Source organism: Chlorocebus sabaeus, chromosome 10 (genome assembly GCF_047675955.1).
Source record: "Chlorocebus sabaeus isolate Y175 chromosome 10, mChlSab1.0.hap1, whole genome shotgun sequence".
Lineage (NCBI taxonomy): Eukaryota > Metazoa > Chordata > Mammalia > Primates > Cercopithecidae > Chlorocebus > Chlorocebus sabaeus.
The window spans coordinates 105,147,575-105,163,352 of NC_132913.1; the positions used below are offsets into that span (position 1 = coordinate 105,147,575).

Genomic DNA, 15,778 nt, shown 5'->3' on the forward strand with positions numbered 1-15,778 from the left:
AAAACTCAAGCAATCTCATCTTCCAGCAAGGTCTTTTCAGAAATAAAGCCATCGAGGTAGAGACTGACTTATAGGTTATCATAGCATTAATGCTCTCCCACTGGGAATGTGAAAGCCCTGAATTTCACTATGCTCACAATTGGTTTGTAGAAATGCCACATGACACTCTTATTTGGGTGTATAATGACATAAAAACTTTTCATCAGGCTTTACCATGGAAGCTGTTGTGATAATGTATCACTAAGACCATCTTTTTTCCCAAGTCCCCCAAATTCACATTGGTAAAGATTTTCATCTTCTGGTTGCTAGCTACAAGATCTCTTGTGCAAAAAGGACATCATCAAAATTCATTCCAGGGGAAGACAAAAACTGTATGAAAGGTACTCAACTGATGTTTTGTATTTTACAGCTGAGGTTTGACTATTTACAACTTTTATGTCTATCTCCATCTCCTGTTTTAAAATATGTGAATTTCAAGTGATGATGTCCATGCATTCATAAGAGTCCATGACACTAAATAGCCTAGCGTAACCCAGTTATCTTCTGGGGTCCTCCTACACCTGAAGGTCTAGATAGGATTCCTTAAACCTCCATTCTACATACTATTGAAGGTACAGTTCCCTCCCCAAGGTTTCTATGAATTCCTGGGGAAATTGTTCACTTTGCTAAAAAATTCAGCTCAAAGTTTGCAGGAAATTAAAGTGGGGGCAGGGTCACATCATAAGAACATGGACAACCACCACTTTGACTCTCAGATATTGCCATGGCACAATTTCCCTGGCCACATCACCCCTCACCCTAACCTACTGCCATCTCACCAGTCTTTTCTTGCATTTCCTCCTTCCATCTTCTCTTTTCTTCTCCCTCCCATATTGCTCTTCACACCTACCAGTAGAACTCCAACTTGGCTTTCTCCAACTCTTGTTCCAAGACTGAGCTCCAAGTCTACTTTGAGTATCCTAACTCAAGGTGCTCCACTAAACAAAAGGATCTTTGATTTACCAGGAAGTCACTGTGGTTTGAAATCGTAATATTTATTTCTTGTAAAATATTTATAAAGCATTTTTCAGCACAGATTTTATACTGATCATGTTTCATGCTCTTAACTTAGGTTTATTCCTTTGTGGAACACACATCTATGTTGACAGACCCAGGGAAGCCTCATTTTAAAGTAAAAGACATTTTATAAAACAAACAAACAAACCCTAAAGACACAAAATGTTAAATGACATTTAAGGTCCCTTAAATGTCAGAGTTATGGTTAATGTTAAGGTTCAGGGATCAGAATATCTCTAAATGACTTCTAATGCATCTTCTCAATTCTAATTTCCCATCATTCTAGATCATGTACCATGATGCCCAATTAGGAGCACAGAAGAGACATGGAGCAGGTGCACCTAGACCAATCCATCTGAACTAGACTTGCAAAGATAAGGAAGACAAGATTTAAAGAAAAGTTTAATTGATTTCATTTTCCTTTGAATGCATCTGTAGATTACAAGAAATCAATGTTGGGGCTTTGCTGTTTCTGAGGCATTCTCAATTACCCTTTATCCTTTATTACTTGCAAAATTAAAAGATTCTACTGCAAAGGTCTATCCTTCTGTCTTTCTTTCCTTTGAACAGTGTTGATTGAGGGCCTTCTCTGTTTTAGGCAGTATATTGCCATTGAAAATACATTAGACAAGTAAGATAGAGCCCCCCAAGGAAGGAGTTCAAGTTCAACCGGAGAAATAAACAAGGAAACAAGTATAACTCATGCTCAGACCTTCTCTTGCAGCTCCTGCAGCCCAGCCACAGGCTCTGGCCTCTCCTATTCTGATGTAGGTACAACACACAGCCCCTTCTCTGGCACATCCACCCCAAGGCCATGCCCACAAACCATTCGGTTATTTTAATAACTTATATTAAGCCTTTCAGGAATCATGATCACCCTCCTCCCCAACGCTGCCAGTCTCTTCTACCTATTGGCTGCCCCTCACTTCTTTCTCTTTTTTCCTCTCCTTACTCCTCTTTCTCAGAAGCAACACAAATTTCCCTACTTATCCTACACATAGCAGTTCTGAGGGCATCTTTTATCACAGCCTTCAGCTGAGCATACCCTTGGGTGTCACCCTCCCCAACAGTGACTCACAATCTTTTTTCAAAATAAATACAGGACCCTCCCTAAAAAGTTCTGGAGAGGAAGGGAAGTGGGCCTCCATCTGTGCTCAGACCACCGAGCTGCACTCAGAATGGGATGGGTCCTGTCCAGTACAAGATAGAAGAGGCAGCCTGGGTGGGAAATAATAAAGAGAATTCTGGTGGCTGAAATGGATTTCTTGTTCTCAGCAAGACCATTCCAGAAATGTAGGGAGTTGGCCTGTGGGCTCGCCAATGTTTGGGTTATGTTTCAACCTTGCTTGAGCACCATAACTGTGCACGGTGCCAACTCCCATGTGCTTTGAGGAGGGCTGGGTACATTATGCTTCTCTGCTTTTGTTTTTGGGTTTTCCCCCCATGTGCCTGGGATATTTCTTCCATTAAAACCAGGACTTTTCCTCCCTCTGGGCCTCCACACAGAATCCAGCCCAAGCCAATCAATACTCCTAGGACATGCTAAATCTATTTTAGTGCCAAAAACATAAATAATTTATTTGAAAAAATGCTGATAACTCCACAGAGAACTTTTTCATGGGCTGTGTCATTTCACTCCAAATTCCTTAATGAGAATGGGGTCTCTCGCTCAGTGGTGACACGGCAATGCCAGGCTGTTTCTTTAGATACTTCTACCTAGAAAGAGAAAGCAGACCCCGAACATGAGGCAGGTTCTTCCTACAATGTGGTGTGGGAGTCTCCACTTCTCCCCCTCTGACATCCAGTTCTTCCTATGTCCTTCTTATACACAGGATCTGCATCTCAATTCAGAACTCCAGATGTGCTCTCTCCAACAGACAAGCATTCTTGCTAAGGTAACCTAAATAGAACATTCCAGAAAAACAGGATTATTTTCTTCAAAGAGGCCTATCATGTAAAAGACGTATGAGATTTACCCAGTACTATGTCAGCAGAGAAGAATGAAAATGATAGAGGCTGCTAGAAGGCAAAAACATCGTCACTGTGTAAAAAAGGTTTTTAAACCAAAATTAGAACGGAGCTATTCTGAAGACCTGAAGTTAGGTATTATCTCAGCTTTGGTCTCCTCAATATTGATTCATAGCATTGATTTGCATGGGGTGTTAGAATGTCCTGGAGAAATAACTTGATCCATGGCCAAACTTGGGGTTCAGACACAGAAACAAGCATGATTAATTTGAAGTGTGTAGGTAGAACATGCTAAAAGGAGCTCTATTTCAAGGGCAGCAGAAAAGGAGAATATGCAGGAAAATACTGGAGTGCAGGACACGGCCCCAGACCTGGGCATCAAGGCTGAGAGCTGAAGTTCTGGGAGAAGCAAGGTGGTGGACTTGCTTTAATCTGCTCCAGTCCCAGGGACCCTAATGGCATGAGCATCCCATTGGAAGGAACAGACCTTGTGTATACATTAAAATAGCCATGATACCTACTCAAGCAATTCCTCAGAGAGGACCACAGAAGAGTAGCCTACCAGGAAAAGGAAACCATTTCTATCCTGGCTGGAAAAAATTGTCATCAAGTAGCTTGGAGTAGCAGGGAGTATGTCAGTTGTCTAGGGTGGAAAGGCCCTGGTACGAGATACAGAACAAGTGCAAGTTAATAGACAGAGCCTGGGACCCAGCCACTGGGACATCAGAACTACTGGCCCAGAAGACAACAGTGGCCCCAGCTCCAGCAGTGGTTTGGCAGATTCAGACATCCATGTGAGGTAGCCCTTACGGATTTTCACAGAGGAAGTGGGGACAGTCCTCTCATAACCATCATGACCATGAGGACCAAAATCCTGAAGCCACACAGAGGAAGGTCACTGATATGGTTTCACTATGTCCCCACTCAGATCTCACCTTGAATTGTAATTCCCATAATCCCCATAAGTCAAGGGCAGGACCAGGTGAGGCAACTGAATCACGAGGGTGGTTTCCCCCATGCTATTCTTGCGATAATGAGTGAGTCTCACGAGATCTGATGGTTTTATAAGCTTCTAATATTTCCTCTGCTTACTCTCATTCTCTCTTCTGCCACCTGTGAAGAGATGCCTTCCACCATGATTGTAACTTTCCTGAGGACTCCCCAGCCATGCAGAACTGTGAGCCAATTTAACCTCTTTTCTTTATAAATTACCGAGTCTTGGGTGTTTCTTCATAGCAGGGTGAAAATGGACTAATACAGTCACCAAACTATCAAGTTTTGTGTCTGCCTATTTTTAATATTTTCTAAGGTCATAATTACCACAGAATAATTTCATACAGTAAAATGTACCCTTTTAGATATACAATTTGCTAATTCTCACAAGCTTGTACAGTTGTAAAATAACTCCTACAATCAAGATATAGAACATTTCCATCACCCCAAAAACATCCATTCATACCTCCTTGTATTCAAAAGCTCCCTTCATTCCCAGCCCCTGGCTACCACCAAGCTTCTTTGTAAGTATATGTATATATTTACAAAAATGTATGTGTGTATATACACACACACACACATATATATGCATACACATACACACACACATACATACACATTTTATTTGTCACTTCTTCCAGAATGTCATATAAATTAAATCAAAACCTATGTAGCCTTTTGACCTGAGTCTGGTTTCTTTCACTTTGATAAGGCATGTGAGATTTATCCACACTACTGCACATGTCAGCAGCATGTTCTTTTTCTTGCTGTACTAGTAGTACACAGTATAGACATACCACCATTTGTCCATTCACCAACTGATGGACGTTTGGATTGTTTCCAATTTTTAATGATTATAAAAGTATTTGTATACAGGTTTTAATATGGACATATGTTGTCACTGGGTAAATATCTAGGAGTGGGACTGCTGGACCATATGGTAAGTATATTTTTAACTTTATAAGAAACAGCCAAACTGTTTTCCAAAGTGGCTAAACCATTTGGCATTCCCACTGTGTCTATTACAGTGGCCTCACTGGCACTCACAGGATCTCCATCTGAGAGTGTTGAAGTTCTATTTCTATTGCTCCAGCACCCAGGAAGTCAGAAATGTCCAGAGATGGAATTTGAAGCCTCTGGGAATAGTGATTTTTCTGTCCCTGTGGTTGTCCTAGGAGGGGCTGGGCAACTGCTAGTCAGGGATGTGATCAAGGACCAGACAGTTTGGCCTTCCAGATCTCTTTCAGATCTGTTTTCTCTGATGCTGTGAACATGAACGTCACCTTAGCTGGCAGTGTAGACCCCACCCTCCCACATTTCTCACCATTTGGCTCACTAAACAAATGTGCATCTCCATGTTTGACGTCTTTATCAGTTTGACTGATGTGTTTCAGTAAGTTGATATTTTTCATGCAGTCCATTGGACCTCTTAACAGTTTTTGCAAAGAGGTAGTAAATTAATGACCCGCCCACATTCTGTTGACCTGTACAGGGCTATAAATATTTTGCTCTAATGCTCTCTGCTTTAGCTTCTCCATCTTGGGATAAGAGCACCCAGCCCCTGGAACACTGCAGAGTACCCCAAGAATAGAAATAACTGAGTAGTGAAGCAGGTGATCATGACCAGGAAGACGGCTTAGACTCTATCCTCTTTGTGCTGGGTTCTGGAGGCCGACAGGTCTGAATTTGGATTCTAACTGTGTTACTAGCTGTGTGACTCTAAACAAGTCATTTAACCTCTTTGAATCTTGGTAAAGTGGGCATTCTCTGCAAAGGATTAGAATTCATAGAGGTAAAGTACCTTCTATATAGTGTACACCCTCTGGGAAGCATTATTTTTGCTTTTACTGTCCTCACTACTACTACTACTACTACTAGTACTACTACTACTACTACTAGTAGTACTACTACTACTACTGCTGCTGCTGCTGCTGCTGCTCCTACTACTACAAGAGACTTTTATCATCTCTGAATAGTGCTGGGAAGTAGCACTAGACATAGAGCTGAGACCAGGATCCAGAGTCCAGGTTAGGGTGAGAAAAGTGACAGGCAGAGCCAGGTAGGGGAAGGTCTGTCATGGTGACCCAGAGGAAGTGACCCAGCAGCCAGTATGGAGAAGATTGGTACTTCATGGTGAAGCGAGTCTGAGATTCCAGACCTGGAACCGTTCCTGATGTTGTCTCTGAGCTCTGGGCCTAGAACACATTTCTAGCTAAAGGATTCACATGTCTGTCTCCCAGGGCATCTCAACTCCTCTCTGCTATTTTGGAACTCTGGGAAAAGACTTACCCTAAAGTCTTTAAGGACACTAGTACCAACAGCACTGAGTAGAAAGGTGACTGAGCAGTTCCGAGATGATTTACTCTTAAAACCCAGAGATAGTGGGCAGATAGGACTGATCCCTGTTAACCAGTCTTTGCCAGATAAATCAGTAACCGTTAATACCCATAGATTTTGTTTTTAAAGAGATTTCTCTAGACCAGGCCTTCATCATCTCTGAAAAAATGGAAAAAACGAACTGAGTATGCTCCCACCTTGAGAAGTGTCTATAAACAGTTCTCTAAACAAGCACAGCTAATTTCCCACCTTCCATTTTTGCCCCTGGGTCCTCCCATCTCATCTCTCTGTCCAGTCACTCTCACCTTTCCTAGGTTTGGGAGACAAAGCAATTCACTCACTCTCCCAACCATGTAGTAGACCAGGATCACGGCTTCCAGCCCAGAACCGTGCCATGAAGGAGCCAAGAGCTGAGTGAGCAATGGATGTCTCTTCTCCCCAGCCCTGACCTGTTCAGGATCTGGGGATGGATGGGAGAGCGAGCATCTGCTCAGAGCGCCTGCAGGACAGCACACCTGACTTGGATCTCAGCCACATTGTGTCCTGGTCATGGAAACTTGGGCAAGTGGTAACTTCTCCTATACTCAGTGTACAGACCATTCATCTATGAAATGAAGGTAGTAACACTCCCTCAAAAGATTATTTTGGGAATTAGAGATTAGACATAAAAAGCACCTGGCACATACTAGGCACTTAATAAACCATAGCCACTTTTATTATTCTTGTCTTCCTTCTTTTTATAAGGACTAGATAAGAAAATCCACTTGAAATTCTAGCACCCATTTCACCAGATTCTCAGGTGTGTACAACTGGGAAGGAGGAGAAGGGTTGGGCTCATGAGCATGGACTCTCCTCTGTTCCTGTGCTCTGGATAGGGGAATAAACAGGTTCCTTGCTTTTCAACTCTATTCTCGGAGGGCAGCCTCGGAGTGATGGACAAGTTAGAATTGAAATCGTTCAAATGTCACTTTTCAGCAACTTAACTTTAAAAACATCTTTTAAGGGGGAAGTTAAAGCAGGTGGCTGATTTTCTATAATCATTATTAACATTTGGTTATAGACATCATTTATCTGGCACTCCCAATGTTCCCTCACCCTCCCACACCCACCCCACACCCCCACACCATGGAGAACCAGGAGTTGGCCTTGAACACCATGTTCTGCCTCCACCTGCAGTTCACAGGTGATACCTGTTTGTGGGACAAACAGAGGAGTCCAGTTTCCAAGGCTGTCAATCTGGAAACCAATCCATTTTCTAAAAAGATTGGAAACGGCGTCTCAACAACTTGCAGTTAGGCATGAAGGCCTTGGCCTCCAGAGAGGCTCTCACATTACAAAACTTGATAGAAACCACTTGCGTGGGGGCTTGGAGAGACAAGGCCCAGGTCACTTTGTTCCTGCTACGGGAATCTGGATGGGAGGCAGAGCTGTCTCCAGATGCAACCTCAGATACCACCCCAGTCAGCAAGCTGGCCAAGCAGCATGGGCTGTTTCTCCCAAACCAGCCACCTCCCTCTGCCCTAACTCTCCACCCCATCTCTGTTTTCAATCACCACATTAAAAATCAAGCTCAGCTCTTTTGCTGGGTTATTTGGAGTTGATCCAGGTGGAATAGCACACTTTGCATGCAAAAGAAGAGAAGATGGTAGAAAGGAGTTAGGCAGAACTCAGGGGACACCATCTCTCTGTGTCTCAGGGTTCTGGGATCAGGTTCATTGAGACCCAGGTCCTCTGAGATCCTCTGATAGCCTCAAAATGGAAGAAAGGTGACAGCAGAAAGGAAAGTGTAGGAGAACACTTGAAAGAGGTCTCAGTCATGGGAGGTCACATAAGTGGACAAGCTCTCAGACCATGCAGGAAGACCTTTTAGACCAAACCACCCAACCAAACAAAACTGAAAGAAGCAGGCTAATGGGAGAATTGAGCCCCTCAAATCAGGAATACCCAAGGCATGCTCTGCGTCATTCCCGGACACGTGATCTGACAAATTCCTTTTGGTGCTAAGTTGCTTTGAGTTGGGATTCTGTCACTTAGAAACACAAAAGCTCCAGCTATACACTAAGTTATCTGCCCAAAGTCACACCGAGTAAGAAGCACATCAGGCCTGTTAACCAAGGCCTGTCTGATTCAAAGGCATGCTTTTTCCCCTTCTCCATGTGGCCCTCCATGTGCCTCTTTCCAGTGCCAAGTTCATCGGCAACTTCATCAAAGCAGGAGGCAAAATAAAGAATTTTGTTCAATAATGAAATGTGCCAAGAGTTGTTCTATAGGCATTGGGATTAGTGATGAGAAAGACAGCAAAAGACGTGGCTGAGCAGGGAGCAGGTTTGTGAACAGACTGGACTGAAAGAGGAGAGGAAAAAGGTAGAAGAAAGCAGGGACTAAAGCCATGCTCTGTGGCATCAGTTATGGATGTCTCTCCTCCCTAGCACCAGGAGACTTGAGGGTACTACCCCCTGAGAGAGTGCGTCTATTTAATTTTTGCCAGGATAAATTTCCTCAGATTTCTAGCTTGGCAGATATAGTGTATGTACGCCCTTGGACTGACCATGTTCAAGTTCTGTAAGACAAAGGACAGAGCTTAAATTCAAGACCTGGCCTCTCACACTTAGTCCCACTATATAGATGAGGCCATTGGGGCTCAGAGAGGTTAATAGTAATGACTATTTCATGCCTACTTGCCCCTACATATTGAATGAGAGAGCAGACTACACAGAGGTCTATAAAGGTAAGAGCACGGCACAAACATAAGATGGTATGATTCAAAAAGGCGGAAGCTAAGGTATCTCTTTCGTTGAATCACCTGTTTGCTACACTCTGGGTAGAACTCTGATTGACATACAGCAAATTTCTGTAAATTCCTGTTTGGTGAGGGGTCAGTAATAGTGACAAGTCAAGATGAGCTCATTTCCATTATATAAAGACTCTTTCTACCTCAAGGAAAAAAAAATGCAGGATTCTAAAATACTCATAACACTTAGCCTGTCTGAAGCCTACCTTAAAATTAGGAAAACAGGATATAATCAGAGCCTCCAATAACAGGTTCTCCCCAGAAGGATATCTAGAAGGATGGAGGCAAACGGTTAAGATATAGTCTGATTTAGCAAGTCAAGTTTATGAACTTGAAAATATTAAGACCTTTGGGGGTGTATTAGTAAGGGTTTGGGGTTGCAAATAGTGGAAATGAACTGAAGGTCATTCTGCTCATTTCTTGCTCAAAAAAGGAATTTAGTGGAACAACATTGGGTAGCCCACAGAACCAACAGGAAGGATGAAGAATCCCACTCTTCAGGGAGAAGAGCCACAGTCATGCCCTAGAAACCTACTTAGGGTGCCATTCCTGCCACCACTTGACCTGAGACACTGCCTCTTCTAGCACTGCATCACTACCATTAGACCCTGGATTCTGGTTGTTGCCACTGGCAGAACTAGTCCTACAACATCCCTGATTCTTTTTTTCAAACCTCTTGAGACTGAAAGCCCTGTAGTGAAGGCATCTAGTACACTTGTTTTAAGTCACATGACTATGACTTTGCCTCCAAGATTACCAGAGAATAGGAGTCTGACCCTTGGAGCTTACTCTGTAGGGTGGAGTGACCTGCTTCCCACCTGGACTCACACAGTGGTGAATTCTCCTAGCATAGAAGAGGTTAAGATAACAGGCAGACAACATGGCAACTAGTGTCCCTGCAATGTATCTGGAGGGGAGGGGAGAGGAGGGGAGGGGAGAGGAGAAGAGAGGAGAGGGGAGGGGAAGGGAGGGGAAGGGAGAGGAGGGGAGAGGAAGGGAAGGAAGGGAAAGGAAAGGAAAGGAAAGGAAGGGAAGGGAAGGGAAGGGAAGGGAAGGGAAGGGAAGGGAAGGGAAGGGAAGGGAAAGGAAGGGAAATATCTGGTTGAGAAAATTCCATCGGACACTGATTGCATAGTCTCATGACTTTTAGAGAAAGAGAGATTTCTTCTTGGCATCTTACTCTGTTCTCTTCAGCAGATGGACGCTGAAGGTTAGAAACCTCCCCACCACCAGCAGCCTTTCCCCAGGTCCTATTCAACCTTTGGCAGCTTGGAGAGACTCAGTCTGGTCCGCCCCACCCCACCTCCAGTTTCGTCTTATGCTATCCTGCTCACCTGCCCTAATCCCTTAAGTTCCTTGCCCCAATCTCTCAGGTTGCTGCCCCATCCTGTTTCTCCCCTCCAGCACACATCCAAAACCCAAATGAAATCTAGAATTTTAACAAGTGTCCAATAATGGAATCACACAATATGAAGACCAGGGTAGCGGGAGAGCAGGCTCCACTCTCCTTCCAGCATGGAAACTCCACACCAATACACCTTCCTGTTTTTAACTAGATAGCTCTGCCTACTCTGGTTAACATGCCTAGTGGCCAGAAATCAAATGCCAAAATGCCCCATCCTGAGCCTTGTGCCTGGACCCACCAAAACAAGTCTTTCTGGGCTGAGCAGAAGATTCTGGATCTTGGAACAAAAGAGCCTCACAGCTCCAGACTCTGCGTGGTGACTCACTCCTCATGGACAAGTTAAACCTCCCTTTGGGAGAAAGAGCTAAGCTACAGGTATCCCAAGCCTAATTCCAAAAGCCCTCCAGGAACAGAGCTCAGAGGGAGCCAAGGAAAGTGGAGACAGGGTGGCAGGGCTGGGAGGGTGCCAGAGGACAGGAAATGAGCTTCTGCCCTTCAGTTAGTTTCCAGGAGCTATTCCTTCCAGCCAGGCTGAATGGGATGCACACAGCTGCCTCCCTGATGGAGTTTCAATGTTTGTTTCCTCTCCAAAGCTGCAGCTGGAGAGGACAGTCATGTAAAAATGAAAACAGAACTAAGAATCTTTCCTCAACTTTCTTTCAGCCCAGTTGAAATAAAAAATGCAGTCACAAGATAGAAAATAACATATTGGCAATATTTGTAATTCAGCACAGAATTAATCAATAATATTGCTTAAGAAATGTTTGTTTGGTTTTTTACATGTCTAGAATCCTGGGAAGAAAATCTAGTTTAAAGAGAGAGAAAGATAGAGACTTTGAGATTCTGATGGAAATGTCTTCCGGGTACTTTTAAAGTTTAAGTTAATGGTCTTGGTTCTATTTAAAATATGTGTGATTTCCTTATTAAAGAAGAAATATCTGTTTATTGCAGGAAAAAAAATCAAAATTCAATTAATGGAAAATCTTTTTAAAAATTCCTCCTCCCATTAGATGTGCATACATTCCAGATTGTTTTCTATACATTAATGCTTTGTTTTCATAAAAATGGAATTCTACATATTTTGTAATCATTTTCCTTTTGATTATATCAATAACATCTAATTGAGGTTGTTATTCTAAATGGATAGATAGTGTATCATTATATTGGCATTCCATCATCTAGTCAACAAATCTCTATTACTGAATATTTACTGTGTTTCCGATTTTTGGTATTATAAACAACATTCTAATAGGTGCTCTATCTTGCATATGAATTGCCTGGTCATTTCTTTAGGATATATTCCTCAATGTGAAATTACCATATAATATTTATTAAATATTGATATATATACCAAACTGCCTTCCAGTAGGGTCAGATCAAATTGCACTTCCCTAAACTAAGAATGCCTTTTCTCTGCTTCACTCACTATTATGGTTGTTGTCATTCTTTTCTGTATTTCTTAACTGTATCCAAGTTTACTTGATAACTGTTTTTATTTGCTTTAATAAAAATATCATGAGAATTCTTTTTCTTTTGATTGCATATGTGAGACAAGGTCAAACTTAATCATCATCAGTTAATGGAAAAAAGAGTAGAAAGAGTGGGAAGGAGATAAGGTAGAGTCCACTGAGGCAAGTAAACAAGAATTAGAAGTAACTGTCTAAAAATATCAACATGCCCCAACTCCAGGGAGAAAGGAGGCATTAGAAACTGACTTTGGGTCAATTTCCCATGCTGTTGGACCAAGAACTCTTTCAGTGCTACTCCAAATAGTGCAAGGACCTGGGCCGCTGGCTTACACACCTATTTTTAAGTTGGAGGCTTCCAATTCAGGTGCTGTCAGGTGACATGTATATATAACATACAGATGGTATACATTTGAGCCGAATTGGATTTGGTTTGGTCTGCAGAAAACCACCCAAGAAAAATTTTGGAGATTCTCAGAGGGATGAGACTGAGCTTAGCCCTCACCTGGTGTGGGACCCCAAGCCTTTCCACTGATGAGCAACTGTTAACATAACTAGAACTCCCAACCCCAAATATTAGAGACTGGTTGGGGCCAAGGTGAAATAAATGATTACTCTTTTGAAGTGTTCTTCACATGCTGTTGGTTTCCTTTCTTTTATATTTACATGTGTAATCTCTTTTAATTATCACAGCAAATGTTTGAGGTAGATTTTATTATTTTTCCCACTCTACAGATGGATGAGCTGGAGCTGAGACCACTGCTGCAAAGCCAGAACATGAATCCATGTCCTCTAACTCATGCCCTTTACACTATTACCACCTGGTAGAGTTTGCAGTAACTCAAACTCACTTCTAGTACAGTTGAAGCAGAGGCTCCAACAAGAGCCCAGCGGTGGCCAGATTTCTTCCTGCTTTACCAGATAAGAAAGAAAACAGTAATAGGGTGACGACGATACCCAAATTCACTTTGGGGTTCTGGGCATAAGAGAAGAGTTACATGTGCCTTCCTTCATAGGGTAACAGACTCCAATGCTTACAGGACTTCTGAGAGATGTTAAGAAATCAACCCCCATTAGACAAATTAAATCTAAATAAGTAACACCCACTCTGCATCTTCCTGGAAAAACCCATCCCAGGCCCATATGGCTTCAGGCGAGTTGCTTAGAAATCATGAAGATCATGCAGGGACACAGGATGCAAATGCAAGACACCGATCATTTGGTCTCCTCCTTTCCATGGCAGCTTTCCACCAGGAGGCTATGGGAAGGTCATGGCCACCAGATGTGGCTGAGGACAAGAAAGCTGGTTCCTGGCTGGGCTTTGCCAGAAGCCTCCCTCCACCCCGCTGTACCCATGGTGTTCTGACAGCCCTGTGATGCTCACATCCACAGCGGCCTCTCCAGTGCTTCCGGTGGCCCATCTGCCTGGGCAGCAGGAATCGGAGGGGCGTGACATGGAGACACAGACTATCTAGTGCTAAATGTTTGTTAAGGCTGGGTAGAGTCTGGAATGTCGGTTTGAGGGCTGCTGTCTGAAACATCAAAGCAATGAAAAACTTAAACGAATATGCCATTTGAGATGTTCTCCAAGGTGGGTGAGCTCTTACAAGCAAAAACTGGAAGAACTACTCTGGTAGAGAAAATCCCTTTGGACACTGATTCAAGTTCTGGCTGTGCCACAGTGGTGTCATCTCACATACCTCCCCACTAACCCGCTCCCCCCATACTATGTTGAATTTTCTGTCGTTAGCCAAAGCCTCTTTCAGCCTAAATGAGACCTTCTACTGGTGGAACTTCAAAGCACTCCATCTCCCAGCATCCCCCACTTTCTCGAATTTCATTTAAAAGACAGTAAAACAACACCTCTACTCCCACAAAGACAAATGCCATGCAATCCATTCTCCAGCCTAGCAGGCTTTTCTCAGGCCGTCTCACACCACACACTCACCCTCCAGCTTCCTGCTGCCTAAGGTGCTTGAATCACTCCGGATCCCTGATTCTGGGGAAGCTTGTCAGATAGCTCCTTTTATCCCACACATTTACACCAACTGCCATCATCATCATGCATTCAAACAAACATTCCAGGACAGGCATGGACCACAGATGTCCCAAAGCCACATCTGCTAATCCACAGATTCACACATCACATTACAGGAACTCAATTACTTGGTGACTAAAGTCGAGCTCAGAAACCTCCTCTTCATCTTCAGTAGATTCACTCTTCCTCACTCAACTTCCTCATTCCAACAAATTCAGAGACCCTCTACTTTTCTAAGAACTTGTAGGTCCCCCTTAGACCTCCATAACACCTAGGAGAGTTAGATGTCATTACTCCCATTTTATAGAACAATAAATCAAGGTTCAGAAAGGTTGAATGATTTGGCCAAGTTCACACATTAGGCTGGAGACTGTCTGCTGGGATTCAAACTCAGATCTGTTGACAATCTATGCTCCACCTAGCAACTACAGGCTATAACACAAAGGATTTACACAAGATTACACAATTGTTCAATAGGGTTAGGAAAATAGAAACAAGAGGAAGGACAGGGCCAGAGGAAGAGAGTAGCAGAGATGAGCTAAGAAGGTAACCTTATTGTCAAGGTAAAGAGTTGAAGTTTTACCTTACAGGCATTTAATCATGCCAGTTTTTAAAGCAGAAAAGCAAAACTAGGGGGAGGAAGAAATAACCTAAGTAGAAAAAATTCTCTAAAAATCATGTGTCAAGGTCCCTGCCTCCAGCAAAGGCTTCCCTTAAGCCATCCAGACAGGGTGGAATGGTTTCTCAGAAATCTAAGCCACTCCATGCCTGTGTGGTATGAAACTCCATGCAAATCCCAATAAGCCTTCGCCAGAGGCTCCCTGACGTGGGCTCTCCCTGTATCCAGCTGCCCCAGGACAGCAGGGCTGCAGCAATGGCTTGGTGAGCAGCTCTGGTTTGCAGCACAAAGCTTTGCACTCCCCCTGGACTGTTAGCCCTGACAGTGCATAGCTGTGGTTTCTATGGGAAAGCCCCTGGCTACCCACACCAGGCCTTAAATGTAGGACGGATCCCACAAAATCTCCCATCTGAACCTGCATTAGGACTCAAATCCTGGGCTGATCCTGGCAGGGCTGGGCCTCCGGGCACAGATTAGCACAGAAACCCCAGGAACTCAAAGCACCTGCAGGCCAGGATCACTATGGCTGGGAAGCCAGCATCCCCAGGTCTCCCTGACCAAGTCAGATCTCTCTTCCCAGAAGCCTTTTCATGGTGAATAGGACACTATGACCAGGAGTCAGGAAACCTGGGTTCTTGTTCTAGGCCAGTCACCAACCAGCTCTGAGGCCTTGAGCAAATCACTAGCCTTTGCCAGGTCTCTATTTTCTCATCTCAGGAATACAGCACCAGTCCTTGCTACTCTGCAGAACTTCTTAGAAGAACATGTAAGAGTATGGATATGGAAGTCATAGCCAATTTCCTCCTTGGTGGGATACCTGGAGAAGACACAGAGATGGCAGATCGATCGACAGATAAATAGAGATAGATAGATAGATAGATAGATAGATAGATAGATAGATACATAGATACATAGATACATAGATAGATACATATAGATAGATAGATAGATAGATAGATAGATAGATAGATAGATAGATACATACATACATACATACATAGACAGATCATCTCCTAGATTTCTGGGAACAGTTCAGATAGCAGATGTTCTTCCTCAGTTTACTCATAAGCATAGTCATTCTTTTAAGGTGGTGTGTCCTAATTTT

At 43.3% G+C, this 15,778-nt stretch overlaps 1 long non-coding RNA gene across 2 annotated transcripts in view; it reads right to left on the reverse strand.

The window, feature by feature from the left end:
* Window positions 1-1,021: 1,021 nt before the first annotated feature.
* The window catches only part of LOC103217842 (uncharacterized), a 59,351-nt gene continuing 44,594 nt past the window's right edge, over window positions 1,022-15,778 (reverse strand). For both annotated transcript variants that reach the window (XR_005241232.2, XR_012094315.1), the window contains one exon: window positions 1,022-2,956. This is a non-coding gene — a long non-coding RNA (uncharacterized lncRNA). The remainder of the gene's footprint in view (window positions 2,957-15,778) is intronic.